Source organism: Suricata suricatta, chromosome 1, assembly GCF_006229205.1.
Source record: "Suricata suricatta isolate VVHF042 chromosome 1, meerkat_22Aug2017_6uvM2_HiC, whole genome shotgun sequence".
Lineage (NCBI taxonomy): Eukaryota > Metazoa > Chordata > Mammalia > Carnivora > Herpestidae > Suricata > Suricata suricatta.
In genome coordinates this window covers 80,909,507-80,924,055 of record NC_043700.1, presented here as the reverse complement: position 1 = coordinate 80,924,055, position 14,549 = coordinate 80,909,507, and the positions used below count along the sequence as shown (strand labels likewise).

General features: G+C 37.6%; 1 long non-coding RNA gene across 2 annotated transcripts in view; it reads right to left on the bottom strand.

Moving 5' to 3' along the window:
* Nucleotides 1–6,223: 6,223 nt before the first annotated feature.
* The window catches only part of LOC115292788, a 16,960-nt gene continuing 8,634 nt past the window's right edge, over nucleotides 6,224–14,549 (bottom strand). Inside the window, exons 2-4 of one of the 2 annotated variants that reach the window (XR_003909137.1) lie at nucleotides 10,174–10,214; nucleotides 6,672–6,908; nucleotides 6,224–6,359 (exon numbers count right to left, since the gene is read on the bottom strand). This is a non-coding gene — a long non-coding RNA (uncharacterized LOC115292788). The remainder of the gene's footprint in view (nucleotides 6,360–6,671; nucleotides 6,909–10,173; nucleotides 10,215–14,549) is intronic. The other variant, XR_003909135.1, reaches the window with a different exon arrangement.

Below are 14,549 nucleotides of genomic sequence, written 5' to 3'. Positions count from 1 at the left end.
GTTTTTAACTTTTTTTTGGGGGGGGGCAGTCAGGAAAACCAAAGCAGGCATTAGAGAAAGAGGATTAATCAGCTGTCACTCTAGTTTTCCACAAATTCTCAATTCTGGTGATGCTTAAAAAAATAAAAAAAATCACTTGGTTTCTTTAGAAATCCTAGTTAACTCTCTAGATACTTGATTCCATCTAAAAAGTGACCTACCACTCCTCACAACTAGAAGTGTCACAAAATTAAATACTTGGAGTAAGCCCACGTTTTACTAACTGGTCATATATCTCCTAGGTGAATAATGCTAACAAACATTTACAGAGAGCTGAATACATACAAGGCACTATGCCAAGAACTCCAGATTCATTATCTCATTTAATCCTCAAAAATACCATGTGATCAATATTATCCCTACTCTTCATATTGAAAAGTGGGGTTCAGAAAGGGTTAGTAACTTGTACAAAGCACAGCTGGGATCCCATCCTCGGTCTGAGTGAAAAGCCTTTTGTCAAATGACAACGTATCTGGGTAGAAATTACTAGATAGATAGCATGGCCACATTATACTGACCAGGTAGAAGCAATAAGGTACCCACACTACAGGTATTGAATAATGAAATGTGGTCCCCTAGTTATATTATGAGGTCAGTGTTTCAAAAATGTAATCATAGAATCAGGGACATGAAAAGCCCCAGGGCCCTCTGACAATACTAGAATATGTTTAGACAAGAAAGGCAGAAAGAATATAAAATTGTATCTATTTTATGATTACAGCCATGTGAAGGTAATTTATGTATATGGACTAGGATGGGAAGAGAATTCAAAACAATGTATTTATTAGTGTGAAGGGATTATATAGGTTATTACACTTTCATGTTATATTTTATGTACTAATTTCTTCTTTATAGATAAGATTAACAGGAAAGAGTTTTTCTGGCATATGGAAGTAAGATATTAATCCTAGCATGAGTGCTGATCTTGAGAGGCATGTGAAATTACCACGCCACCTTTTGTATTTTTTAGTGATGCACACAAAAAGTTGTCTTTGAAAAATAATATGTAGAAAGTGCCAAACTTAAGTATAAGACACACTGGTCATAAAACACACAGGCACAGAAGAGCAGGGGAGATAAGAGATAAATTATAAATGCCACCCTTCAGGACCGTCATATCTTGTTTTGATTTTTTATTTGGAAACAATCTCAACTACAGAAAATTTGCAAGGACCCTAAAAAGGATTCTTTTTCCCCTGAATTATCTGAGAGTAAGTTGCCAACCCAGCGCTCTACCACCACTGGAAGCATTAGTGTGTATTCCGTACAAACAGAACTTTCTCTTCCTAATCACAATACAGACAACAAAGCCAGAAAAATGACATTCCCACATACTATCACCCAATCTTCAAAGAGAATTTGTCTCACTATCTGCCTTGATAACATCCATCACAGCAAAAGCATCCAGTACAGAATCATGAATTGCATTCAGTCATCACGTTGCTGTAGTTCCTTCAGTCTGGAACAATTCCTCAACCTTAACTTGATTCTCATGACCTTAATACTTTTAAAGATTACAGGGCGGTCATTTTGTAAAATATTCCTCAAGATCAATAAGTTAGGCAAGAATATCACAGAAGTGATGCTGTGTCCTCATTACATCCTATCACGTGGTACGTAATTTCTATTTGCCCTTTACTATTGAGGTGAACTTTGATCCCTTGATTATGGTGGTATCTTACTCCTTTTTCTTTTAGTAATCAGCTAGTATTTGGGGGTGAGATATTTTGATACTATGGAAATATTCTACTTCATTATCTATCAAGCTACCTACCTATCTATCTATATCAAAGTAAATTCATGGTTTCCTAATTTACCATGTGGGTTATAATCCTCAATATATCCTTAGAGAAGGAGAAAAGGAAGAGCTAAATAGTATTTTGAAATCTTTTATATGCAGCATTTTAATCAAATTATATAGATTCTATTCCTACCTCCATGAGCTATTATCACTTATACTCAATTTATTTCTTCTCTATATTTTAAGACTATGTAAATATTTCATTTCACATCAAACTATTCATGTATTTATTTATATCAGAATGGACTCATGATTTCCTGATTTATTGAATGGCTTCTAATTCTTAGTATAAGAAAAGAGAGATAGGGAGGAATGACCAACAAGGAAATACTGAATATTCCTTTATTGATTCATCCACTTAAGTATTCAGTGGAGCCCAGGATGCACCCGGCTGTGACTCGGTGCATCTGTCTGAGCCTCAAGCAGGGCTCCTCCTGAAGTGAACGGCCATGGGGTAGAGATAGCCCTTGTTCCTATCACCGTGTGGCTGGGCCCCCAAAGTTGTTAGCCTTAATGTCTTTATTTTTTTTTTATTTTTATTTTTCCATAATATTTTATTGTCAAAGTGTTCTTTAAAGTTGTGAACCTTTATTTCTCTTGGGAGATAGGATGTTTATAAACAAAACACTAGTATTTCATATGGATCTCAAATTCAGGACTCTGGTTAGGATTACGGTCTTAACTTGCACATACCGGATATAACCCTCTTAGAAAATGTTACCAAGTGATGCAGAGCAGAGCTGGCTGTCTTTGTCACCTCAGTAAACTGCGTTCTGTAACTCTTCCTCCTACATTTGTTTGAAGGAAAACATTTCATCACATTTGGTCTCATTTTCAACCCTCTAATAAACAATTCATAGTAGTATCTTTAATTCATTGTACCTCATGCCTTCTCTTTTTCTCCCTTTTTCTTCATTCCCTCTACAATTTTATTTATCCACTCTGTTTTTTGTCTTTACCTTGCTTTTTTTATCCTCTCTTGATTGCCCTCTGTGACCTTGTTTCTCCCTTCCATGCCTTGCTCTAGCCTCTCTCTCTCTGTCTCTCCGTCTCTCTCACATCTAAGAGGTCTCAGGTCCTCCGCCTTTATTCTCCATCTTCATCTCACAGCCTGACCTTTGCACTTTTCATTCCTCTCATTCTGACATTGACTACACTCCCTATTGGTTGTTGGCTAAAGGGTTTGGAGATCAAGCAATATCTCACCAATCTGAGTTGAATAATTATTTTTCAAAAGTTATAGTTTTATAATAATAATATAATATATTATATATAATATAATAATATAATATAATATAATATAATAATAATATAGTTTTAACTGGCTCAGGTAAATTTAGGCTTATGCACTTATAATCTGCAATAGTTACAATCATTGCTACTACATCTATTAACTGTTCACATACAAACACTGCTGCTATGTTTGTTTCTTTTCTCTTATTTGTTATTCATTTATGGAGTACAACTTTTCTTTAGGCAGTACTGAGTTAATGATTAGTTTTCCAAGCTCTGCAGTTGAAGTCTCTGAAATCAAATCCTGCCTCAACCAGCAGTGGTAATATGGGACAGGTTATTGAAGCTCTCTAACTTTGGTTTCCTCATCCAGAGCATGGGGATACCAAGTGCTTACCTCATAAAAATTGTGTTAAGACCTAAATAAGATAGTTCTTATGAAAGCATGTGGCACCTAGGGAAAGATGAATGAATGTGATCTATTATTATAGATGACACCAGATGGTGCAATACTCTTATATGGTTTTTGTACAAAAAAAATCTATTTGCAAATATAGTAAAAATATTTGTGATAAGCAATGGAAAATTATAATTAATGTTCCTGGCTAAGCAAATTATTTTTAAAGTTTTGTTTTTCATTCTCACTGCTAATATGCAAGAAAGCTCAAAATATGAACTTTGTACGTAGTTAGCTAATATTATAAAATTCACCCACAATTCTTTATAGTTCTACCTGAAAGCAGTTATTTTCCTTTTTCTGTCACTACCTCTGTCCTAATAATCTCCTTCAGGAAATTCCATTAAGGTTAAATATTTAAAGACGCAGGGGCACCTGCTTGGCTCAGTCAGTAGAGCATGCCACTCTCGAGCTCGGGGTTGTGAGTTTGAAGCCCACATTGAGTGTAGAGATTACTTAAAAATAAAATCTTAAAAAAAGATATAAAAAGTGAGTGATTTAAGGTTGGGAGGTCAATGCTTTAGTCAATGCTGAGGACTTCCCAGTGAAATGTCACCATGAGGTAAGCCCTTTCCAACCTCAGCAGATTATAAGGCAGGGAAAGGACACCAACCCCAAGTTGGGAGAAGGGAAGCACTCAGTGCTTCAGGCAAGACCTGTCAGAGCCCTGGGAATTCTGGGCTGTCTGCACAATGGTACAGTGTGCCCAACTGACAAGGTCCAGATTTTGGAGTCATCATTTTACAAAGGCAAAGTTATTGATAGAAGAGAAAAACCTTTCCAAGGAGATTCCTTATAGAGAAAACAGAAAAACAAAACAAAGCAAAAAGAATTAAATTCAACCAACTGGGACATCAAATGGTCTAGGAGCTCAGAGCTAGGAAGTTACTTAGCAAAGTTAGAACTTTGCTACATTTTACAGTTTTCCAAAGGAAATTTGCTAAATAATTATAGTTTTTTTCAACCAGGATCCTTCTTTCTTTCCTTCCTTCCTTCCTTCCTTCTTTACAGAGCAAGTGGGGGAAGGGCAGAGAGAAAGAGAGAGAGGGAGAGAGAGAATCTTAAGCAGGCTTCACGCTGAATGCCAGGGCTCGATCTTAAGATCATGAGATCCTGGCCTAAGCCAAATCAAGGGTCAGAAGCTTAGGCAACCGAGCTACCAGGCTTCTTTAAATGAACCGTGAAACACATAAAAGGATTTATGACTACGTTCTCAATGCTTCCAGAGATGGCATATAACTAGTACCCTTCTAGATACAAGGAGATCATTTATTTCATACAATGGATACTTTAGGAGGGCTTAATTCTCTCTCAGAATCTTGGGTTTAAAAGGACTGGAGGTACAGGGTAGGCTATCCCATCAGCATGGCAGAGTTGCAACATGGTACTATCATTTTTCTAGAACCCGATGCTAAAAACCATAGTCAACTCCGACCTTTCCCTCACCTTTATCTTCGATAGTTGATTTAATCTTTTAACACACCCAGCTTTTACTTTCTTTAACATGTTAATGGTAATATCCCCTCTCCTCCACATCCACTGCCTCTCACAACTGAATTTCTGTAACAGTCACATAACTTAGCATGTCAGAATCCTACTTTCTTCATATGCAAACTAAAGATAACCATAGTATCTACCTTACAGGATTATGGTGAAGATTGAATGAGATACTTTAATTGCTCAATTCAGCACCTTACAAATGGGTAGAACTCAATAAATGTTCTATATTATTGTTGTTTTTATGTATTCTTCATGCTATAGTCTCTTCCTACCAAGTTCATCCTGCATCGTATGTCTAAACAAATCTTCCTGGAGAACACGTCACTCACCACCTTGGGAATCTATCTTATCAAAGTCCTGCCTGGCTTTCCATGTCCTCTTCAGCTGAATCATTCATTCACTCTTTCATCTATTAATTCTTTTTTGTTCAGACTCTTAATATCCAACTTATTTCCTATTACTTCCAAACATGTGTCATCGAATCATTAATTTTACAGGTTATATTGAATCCAAGTTATGGGGCAGGTATTGGATACAGAGTAAAAATTATGGCAAAAGCACAGCCAACGCTCAGGGAATTGACAGTTGGGAGAATAAGAAGTATACCGCTCAGAAAAGTGTCATCACACGCCCCCCCCCCATATGTTCTACGTGTCCCTAACGCAGCCCAACTGCTCTCTCTTCTCTTCAAGTTTCCGTCATACTTAGTACCGCCCTATTTTACACTTTTCTGTCTAATGAGGGTTCGATGGGTCTTAACAAGTAGATAATAAACTCTTTGAGAGACTTCTGTATTCTCATAAGTGACTAACAGGTTTGGAGCTCAAAATATAGTTTTCAACTGACATTCATTCATTTTTATACAGTTTTGTAAGTTTTTATAGGATATAGAACCCAAATATTCTCTTTTGGTTCATATTTTTTAAGTTTACATATTTAAAATCTGGACTAATAAAGGGAGGAGAACTTATACTTCTGTCAATAGAACATGTACTCATTTGGACCTAGGGATCTTTGATTTAATATAGTTGATACTATGGCCTTTTAATAGATTAACTGAGAGTCCATGAGTATTTGAGAAGCGCACATTAGTTTGTTTTTTCATTCAGTATTTTTTATAGAATTTAAAAAAAGTTCCTAAATAAATTCTGTGTTGTAGTTATTAATGCTGTATAACAAACCCAGAAACTTAGTGTTGTAAAGCAACCTTCACTTTATTTTTCACATGACTTTTATGGCTCAGAGATTCAGGAATGGCTTAGCTGGGTAGTTCTCTCTTGGGTGTCTCTCATGCTGGTGAGGTCAAACGTCAATTGGAAGTCATCTGACCTTTGGAAAGAAGCCGAGACTCATTAGACTTTAATTCCCAGCCCTGAAGTGAGACTTCAGGCGAGTCACTATATTTTTTCTGGGGCTCCATTTTGGCACATGATGAAAGAAAACCAATACATTGAGAATTCTTTCAGCTCAAAAGTTCTATGATTTTCTGAAATGCAAAAATAATTTTTGTATGTTAACAGATACAAATCACTGTGTGTAATTAAAGTTATTCTACGAGCAGAAAAATGTTACTAAACATACGGGAAAGCGTAAGGATAGAGGTAATGAAGTAAAAAATTTTGTTGTGAAATAGAAACTTACCTTGAATCAATTCTGCCACTAGAGGTCAGTAGTATACCATCTCAAAGGGAATACATGCTCTCCAGTCACCAGCAGTTCCCCCAGATGGCCCCCAGATGACATTCATGGTATCTTCTAGTTTATTCTGAAAATCTTCTTTAGTCGTCAGAAGCATATGTTATGATGAGGTCACACTGCATGTCACTATAGGTGATGTTTCATGTGTGCTTCATGTTATGCAAATATGAAGATCCTGGACTGGAACCAGAAGGAAAATGACTTCTGTGGCTACTCTGCCCTCTCCCTGGGATGTGGTAAGGAGCAGTGAGATAATCTGACAGAGAGTTATATGAGCTCTTAGGCGGAAAGACACTGTGGAAATACACTATCATCCTCTAACACAGCACAGACATGCCTGCTTTTTATAAGATAGCAACAGCAGCAGAACATTTATTCATTCATTCATACAACCTATATTTGTGGACACACATGTAGGCACCAAGCTTGGCAACGGGGTTATATTATGAAGAAGATCAATGGGTGCCTTCAAGGAATTCAAGGAATCAGGAACAGGAGGTTTTAGATACAATTAGTTCTTCTAGCCCACCATGCCAAGCAACTTTCCCTCAGATATTTCTATTTCATCTTCCCAACCGACCTTCAGGATAAGCTCTGTAACTCCCACTCCTGTAGACGGCCACTTGCAGCACAAGAGCCATGGCTATTAGGAGGTGATGTAAGAGTAGACCATACGCCTTTCACATCAACTCCAAAACTGAACCACACAGATATGCAAGAAATGTTAAAATACGGAGTTCGGTTGTGGCCAGTGATGCTTGTTAGACAAAAATATTAAAATTTATTTAAATAGAAAACTTTTCAGATGGGAGAAACAATGCTCTAAATGAAATTAATACCCTGAAACATAAAAATCCAGAGGGGTCACCTCTGAAGAAACTTCTTTCTCTCTTTATTTATTTTAAAAAAAATTTTCTATGAAGAAACTTCCGTAAGAAGGATGAACTCCAAAAATACTTCTTAAGGCCATTTGTCAACTTTCTCCCCAAATGAAAACTACATTATATTTTCTTCTAGTTTGCTGCCTATTGTACGTAAAAAACTCGAAACTCACAATTCCATCATCAAGAATGAGTAACAAGGAATTCTGAGCTCTTTCCCTAACTTGAGGACCTGTTTCTTCTACAGCTTTAAGCGGACTTGAACTGAATTAAATTAGCTGTCATCAGACTTTAGACCAGACACAGGCTATCTCTGAGCAGAGACACAACCAAAGTCCTTATCTCTTAATAGCAAGGCTTTCTCTTACTTTCTGCCTTCACTAGAAAAGAAGAAAAAGAGCCTGGACAAATCCCTATTTCAAACTGAGGACTCTTTGAGCTGCTTTTGCTGTGATGAGTGTTACTAACTGTCCTGAAAGTTAAAGAATTTCAACCACTTATTTTAAAACTATAGACAGATTTGTCCTTCCTTCTGATTGTTGCGAAGTTGGGTGAAACAGTGAAAAAGAAAGGGTAGGACTCCAAAATAGCTACAAAATATGATCTGATTGATTTTACAAACCCGACTGTTATTGTGCCATTGACTTCTACTAATGCATCTTCCATGCAGGCTGTTGTGATTCTCTCCCAGGGTGACTTACAGGCACCCTACCACTTTAGGAGGCAGACATTTTGCAGTATTTCACTGAAATGATTATGAAAGGAAGGAGAAAGAAAAATGCGAACTGAAGATTATTCAAGTTAGAGGTCTGGGGGAAAGGCAGTCTGTAAGGAGCCCTGAGTGTCATTATACGCTCTTGCTGGTATGTCAAGAGGTCTTGACTCAGACCATTTTTGGGGTGCATTTGCAGAGAGTAACTTCAAGAATTGAGGTAATGCCTCTCCCTGGTTAAAGAACAAGCTTGCTTCCACTAGCCATAAAAGCAATGGGTTCCCTGAGCTCAGTATTCCTCCTTGTACTGTAACCTCCTGCCTGTGCAGGCAATGACCTGGGCCCTCAGCCTTTCCAGCGGGGACGTGTGGAACATGGAGAACAGAAGCAAGCCAGCGTGGAGCTCATGCCGCTGGCGAGCTGTGCCTAGTAAGAGTTCTTGGACTTTGACCAGGCAACTCATGCCTCCTTCCAGCATTCATGAATTTGTAGCAAGTTAGCCTGTAAGTAACATAAAATCCCAGAGCCTGACAGAGAAGCTCTTCCAAGTTGGTTATTTTTAGCGTAAACAGTTACTAGGGAAACAGAGAGGCATGAGAATCATGCTTGTATACGGGAAGTAAAATCCATTAGCACTCTGGCATTTTAGAGTCCTGCTAGTAAGGCATTCTTTTTTTTTTTTTTTTTAAGTTTTTTTAAATTTACTTTTGAGAGACAGAGAGAGGCAAAGCGAGTAGAGGAGGGTCAGAGAGAGAGGAAGACACAGAATCCTAAGCAGGCTCCAGGCTCTGAGCTAGCTGTCAGCACAGAGCCCGACGCGGGGCTCGCACCCATGAACTGTGAGATCATGACCTGAGCCGAAGCCGGACACTTAACCTACTGAGCCACCAAGGCGGCCCATAAGGCATTCTTGTGCAAAGTATCAGTTTCACTATTACCCTGACACCTATACACTTCAAAGAATCATGTTGTCATATTAAAACAGAATCCCCTTTATGTTCCCAGAGCCCAATGATTACTGTTGACTTTAAAGCAAATTGTTTTATGAAGATGTAGTGGAACAGGCATCCAGCTGAAGTGATTAATGATAGGTGATTTGCATATAGAGAACTACAGACACCCAAAATCTTGAAAGCTGGTATGGAGTGGCCTAAAGATAAATCACTGAGGAAAGCTTTCAGGACCTATGACAGGCATGTTACTAAGGGCTAGATGGTCAGACACAACCAAACCATCAAAGACTGACTCTTAAATATGGGAATCCTCTGCTATCACTCACTGGTAGTGTTCTTTGATAAGTGGTATTTTGTATCATATTAGACAAGCAGACTGAACTTTACTACAACATTACTTCTGAATGCGCCTTTGTTCTAGGCAACACATCTGCAAGTTGAGGGTTGCATTATTCGTATTTTTCAATTACAATAAAATATGTAAGTATTTTTAAAAGCTAATCTTGTACAGCCAAAGGTATAAGCAACAATCTTCAGGAAACTGATTAAACATTACTTTGTGTAAAGAAAAATAAGCATCAAGACTGCATAATCATTCCCAATCACTTTCAATTTTGCCATAAAGTTCAAAGCTTGATTCCATGAAGACCCTGAGGTCCTTCTGAATTCTCATTTGAGAAACTCTAAAAATATACTGGCAATTTCTTACTTTATCTCTCTTAAACCAATGAATGAAAATAGCTCTAATCAAATTAGCCAACTATTGGTTATTATAAAGAAATTATAACGTTGGGAAAAGTATACATGAACAGCTTAATTTACCAAATAGCAGTAATGGTACACTCTTAGCTCTAGTTTTGAAATCAAGTTTCGACAAGTAGAGTATATCCTTTACTCACCAAATTTAGGAGAGCACGCATTCTCCAATGAATTCAATAACCTTTGGAGGGAAAAAAATAAGTAAAAAGGAAAATGTGAGTTCTTATTTAGGAATGAGATGAGACACATTTTGCAAATTAATGAGCTTAAAGTATCAGGGAACACACCTGGTTACACTTGAAAGTTATCAAAATGCCTCCATTTAGCATATTTCACTTTAAAATATCCACAGAATGTTTAGAACTCTCTAATTACTTAAGTTAGAAGTTTCATGTTCATGAGCCTGTGTCAGACTGAAAACATCAAAATGATCTTGGAAGTACTGTACTATTTATCATTTCTTCCTCACCTAATACATTGCTTTGTAACAATAGTTTTCAGTTTGGAGTTCCTCATTCTCTACGAAGAGTATTTTAATTTTATGCTTTTATTCAGATAGTTATAATATTAATATATGCATATCCCAGATAGCAAATTTTCATCTTATAATCAAATATTTCTGTGCAATTTCAGTGGCTTCTATTTGTACATGTACATTTGCCTTATTCAGAAGAAGGGAACTTTTGTGACTATTTTTATTTTTATTCTTTTAATGTTTTTTATTTATTTTTGAGAGAGAGAGAGAGAGAAAGAGAGAGAGAGAGAGACAGCATGAGCAGGGGAGGGTCAGAGAGAGGGGGAGACACAGAATCCGAAGACAGGCTCCAGGCTCTGAGCTGGCTGTCAGCACCGAGCTCAAAGTGGAGCTCGAACACACGAACTGTGAGATCATGACCTGAGCCGAAGTTGGAGGCTTAATTGATGGAGCCACCCAACCGGACCTTGTGACCATTTTTATACCATTTTTAATTGAAAAATATAATGTAAATATGGAGCATTTATTTTTATATAATAATAAATGTATAGCTTAATGAGTGTTTACTCAGGATCAGTTTGCTAAAATTTCAACTTTCTTTTTCTATCCAAGTGAGTGTACTGTTCTTTTTTGTTATTTCAAGGGCTTCTTCCTTCCTTCCTTCTTTTCTTCCTTCCTTTCTTTCTTTCTTTCTTTCTTTCGTTCTTTCCAATCAAGTATTTTTTAAGTTTATTTCAGAGAGAGAAAGACAGAGCACACAGCGGGGGGAGGGATTATAGAGAGAGAGAGGGAGATAGAGGGAATCCAAACAGGACTCATTGTCAGTGCAGAGCCCGATGTGGGGCTCAATCCACAAATGTGAAATCATGATCTGAGCCAAAGTCAAGAGCTGGACATTTATGAGTGAGCCACCCAGGCCCTCCTCAAGGTTTTTTTTTTTTTTTTTTTCTACATTCAAGGGCAGAACAAATTATCAATAACACTGTTTTATCAAATTTGCAATATTTTATGATATATTGCTCTCTAACTTTATGATTCTCATTTGGTATGTTCCCTTTTTTGATAATTTTTTAAATGACTTCCTTTAAACTCTAAATTATCTTTCAAGATATATGTTTGGTTCTAGAATTTTTTTAAAGACAAATGCTCTAAAATAATCATATTCTACTTTTTTAATAGTTTATTATCAAATTGGTTTCCATTTAACACCCAGTGCTTCTCCCCACAAGTGCCCCCCACCATGACCATCACCCCCCTCCCTCTCACCCCCTCCCCCTTCAGCCCATGGTTTGTTTTCAGTATTCAGTAGTCTCCCATGATCTGTGTCCCTCACTCTCCCCAGCTCTCTTTCCCCCTTCCTCTCCCCATGGCCCCCTGCCAGGTCTCTCCTGTTAGACCTATGAGTGCAAACATATAGTATCTATCCTTCTCTGCCTGACTTATTTCGCTTAGCATGACACCCTTGAGATCCATCCACTTTGCTACAAATGGCCATATTTTATTCTTTCTCATCTCCATTGTATATATATCATATTCTACTTGATAGCAATCATTTTCTTGCATCTTTTCAGTGGTTTTTAGCCTCCAAAATAAACCAGAGGTTTTTTTGGTCTATTTTTAGAAATATGTATCTTAAAATTTTTTTTTCTTAATGTTTAATCGTTTTTGAGAGACAGAGACAGAGCATGAGTGGGGGAGGGGCAAAGAGAGAGGGAGACACAGAATCCCAAGCAGGCTCCAGGCTCCAAACTGTCAGCACAGAGCCTGATGAGGATACTGAATCCACAAACCAAGAGATCATGACCTGAGCTGAAGTTGGATGCTTAACTGACTAAGCCATCTAGGTGCCCCTAAAAAATAGATCTTAAGTGTCCTTTTTTATCTATAGGTTTTCTTTCCATTCTTTTTTCCCCCAGTGTAATTTCTTTTCTTTATGTTGAAGAAAAGGGCTTTTTGTTTGTTGTTTTTGTTTTGTTTTTCTCAATAACCAGATTTTGCTAATTTTGTCCAGGTGGTGGACTTACCATATTTCTCTGTGACCTCTGTTTTCCTGTTGTTACTCTATGGGCTTGATCAGGTCAGGTTGAAATTTCTTTTCCTTTTTGGTGGGGGCAGGCAGGCAAGACTATTTCATAGATGGTGGTACAATTCTTCTTCCATCAGGAAATAAATGCTGCTTAGTGGGTTCTCTTCGTGATGTTAGTGGTATTAGTGCTCTAGATTAGTCTTCTCAGCAGTTGTTTTCAGGAGTATACCCACCCCCAGAGTCTTGGGACATTACTTTCCTAATCACACCCTCCCCTCATGAAACTGTTTTTGTGAAGCTTAGAAAACCATTATTTCTTCAAGTATGTTTTAGAACCAAACTCTTTCCTTTCCTTCTGGCACTCAGATGACACCAAATGGTATCTCTTTTGTTGTCTTTCATTCCTGAGGTTGGTTGGTTTGTTTTTCCCATCATTTCTTCCCCCCTGAAGTTCAGATTGCATCATTTCTAATGAGGTTTCCTCAAGCTCACCAACTCTTTCCTCTTTCATTTCCATCCTACCACTGACTCTCTGCAGACAGATTTACATTTCAGTTATTTTCTTTTTCAGTTATAAAGTTTCTATTTGGTTCTTACTGGTAGCTTCTGTTACATACCCTCTCAGTTATAACTTCTGTTTCAGGATCTTTCATGATTGCTTGTTCAGGTACTTTTTAATAGCTGCTTAAAATATTTTCTGGATAATTTCAACATTTGTGTCCTCTTAGTATTGGTATCTGTTGAATGTTACACTCATGTGAATTGAGAGTTTCATAGTTCTTCATAAGCTGAATAATTGTGGATTGGATCCTGGACATTTTGACTATTACATTATTGAGACCCTAGGTCTCATATGGAGAATGTTAATTTTTTTTTAGTGGGAATTTGAGTTGGTTAGGGCAGCAAGTTCCAACCCACACTTTCTTTGGGCTATGGTTTCAAAGTCATTTCAATTTGGAAAGTCTTTGCAATGGTTTATTTTTACTTAATTCTAATGATCCTGATAACAATTCAATAAAGTTGCTTTTATGATACTGACATTACAGATAAAAAGAGAAGTTTGAATTCAGCCTATCACTAACTGTATGATATTATATAATTTAATTTAAGCCTTAATGTTTTCATCTCCAAAATGGGATTGATAATACCTACACCATTGCTTTGTCTGAAGACTGAGTAAAATAACACGTCGCATATCTAGCATACTTCAAACCCTGAAGAAATCCTGGATAGTCTTCTCATTTAAAAAAAAGTCACTTTTGGGGCACCTGAGTGGCTCAGTTGGTTACGCATCCGACTCTTGGTCTTGGCTCAGGTCATGATGTCATGGTTTCATGGGATCAAGGCCCACGTTGGGCTCTGTGCTGGTGGTGAGGAACCTGCTTGGGAGTCTCTCTCTCTCCCTCTCTGCCCCTCCCTCTCTCTCTCTCTTTCTCTCTCAAAATAAATAAACATTTTTTTTAAAATTCTGTTTCATGGGCACCTGGGTGGCTCAGTTGGTTAAGTGTCTGATTCCAACCACTCCCCCACGCGGGCTCTGTCTCTCTCTCTCTCTCTCAAAAATAAAAAAATAAAAAAAATTTTAAAATAAGTTTTAGTGGGAAATAATATATAATCAAATACAATTTAAGTTACAGAAGATAATTTTTTAAAGTAGTTTATTGTCAAATTAGTTTCCATACAACACCCAGTGCTCTTCCCCACAAGTGCCCTCCATCACCACCCCCTCCCCTCCCCCTTCAGCCCTCAGTTCATTTTCAGCATTCAATAGTCTCTCAAGTTTTGCATCCCTCTCTCTCCCCAACTATCTTTCCCTCTTCCCCTCCCCCTCGTCCTCCATTAGGGTTCTCCTGGTCTCCTGTTAGACCTATGAGTACAAACATATGGTATCTGTCCTTCTCTGCCTCACTTATTTCGCTTAGCATGACACCCTCGAGGTCCATCCACTTTGCTACAAATGGCCAGATTTCATTCTTTCTCATTGCCATGTAATACTCCATTGTATATATATATAC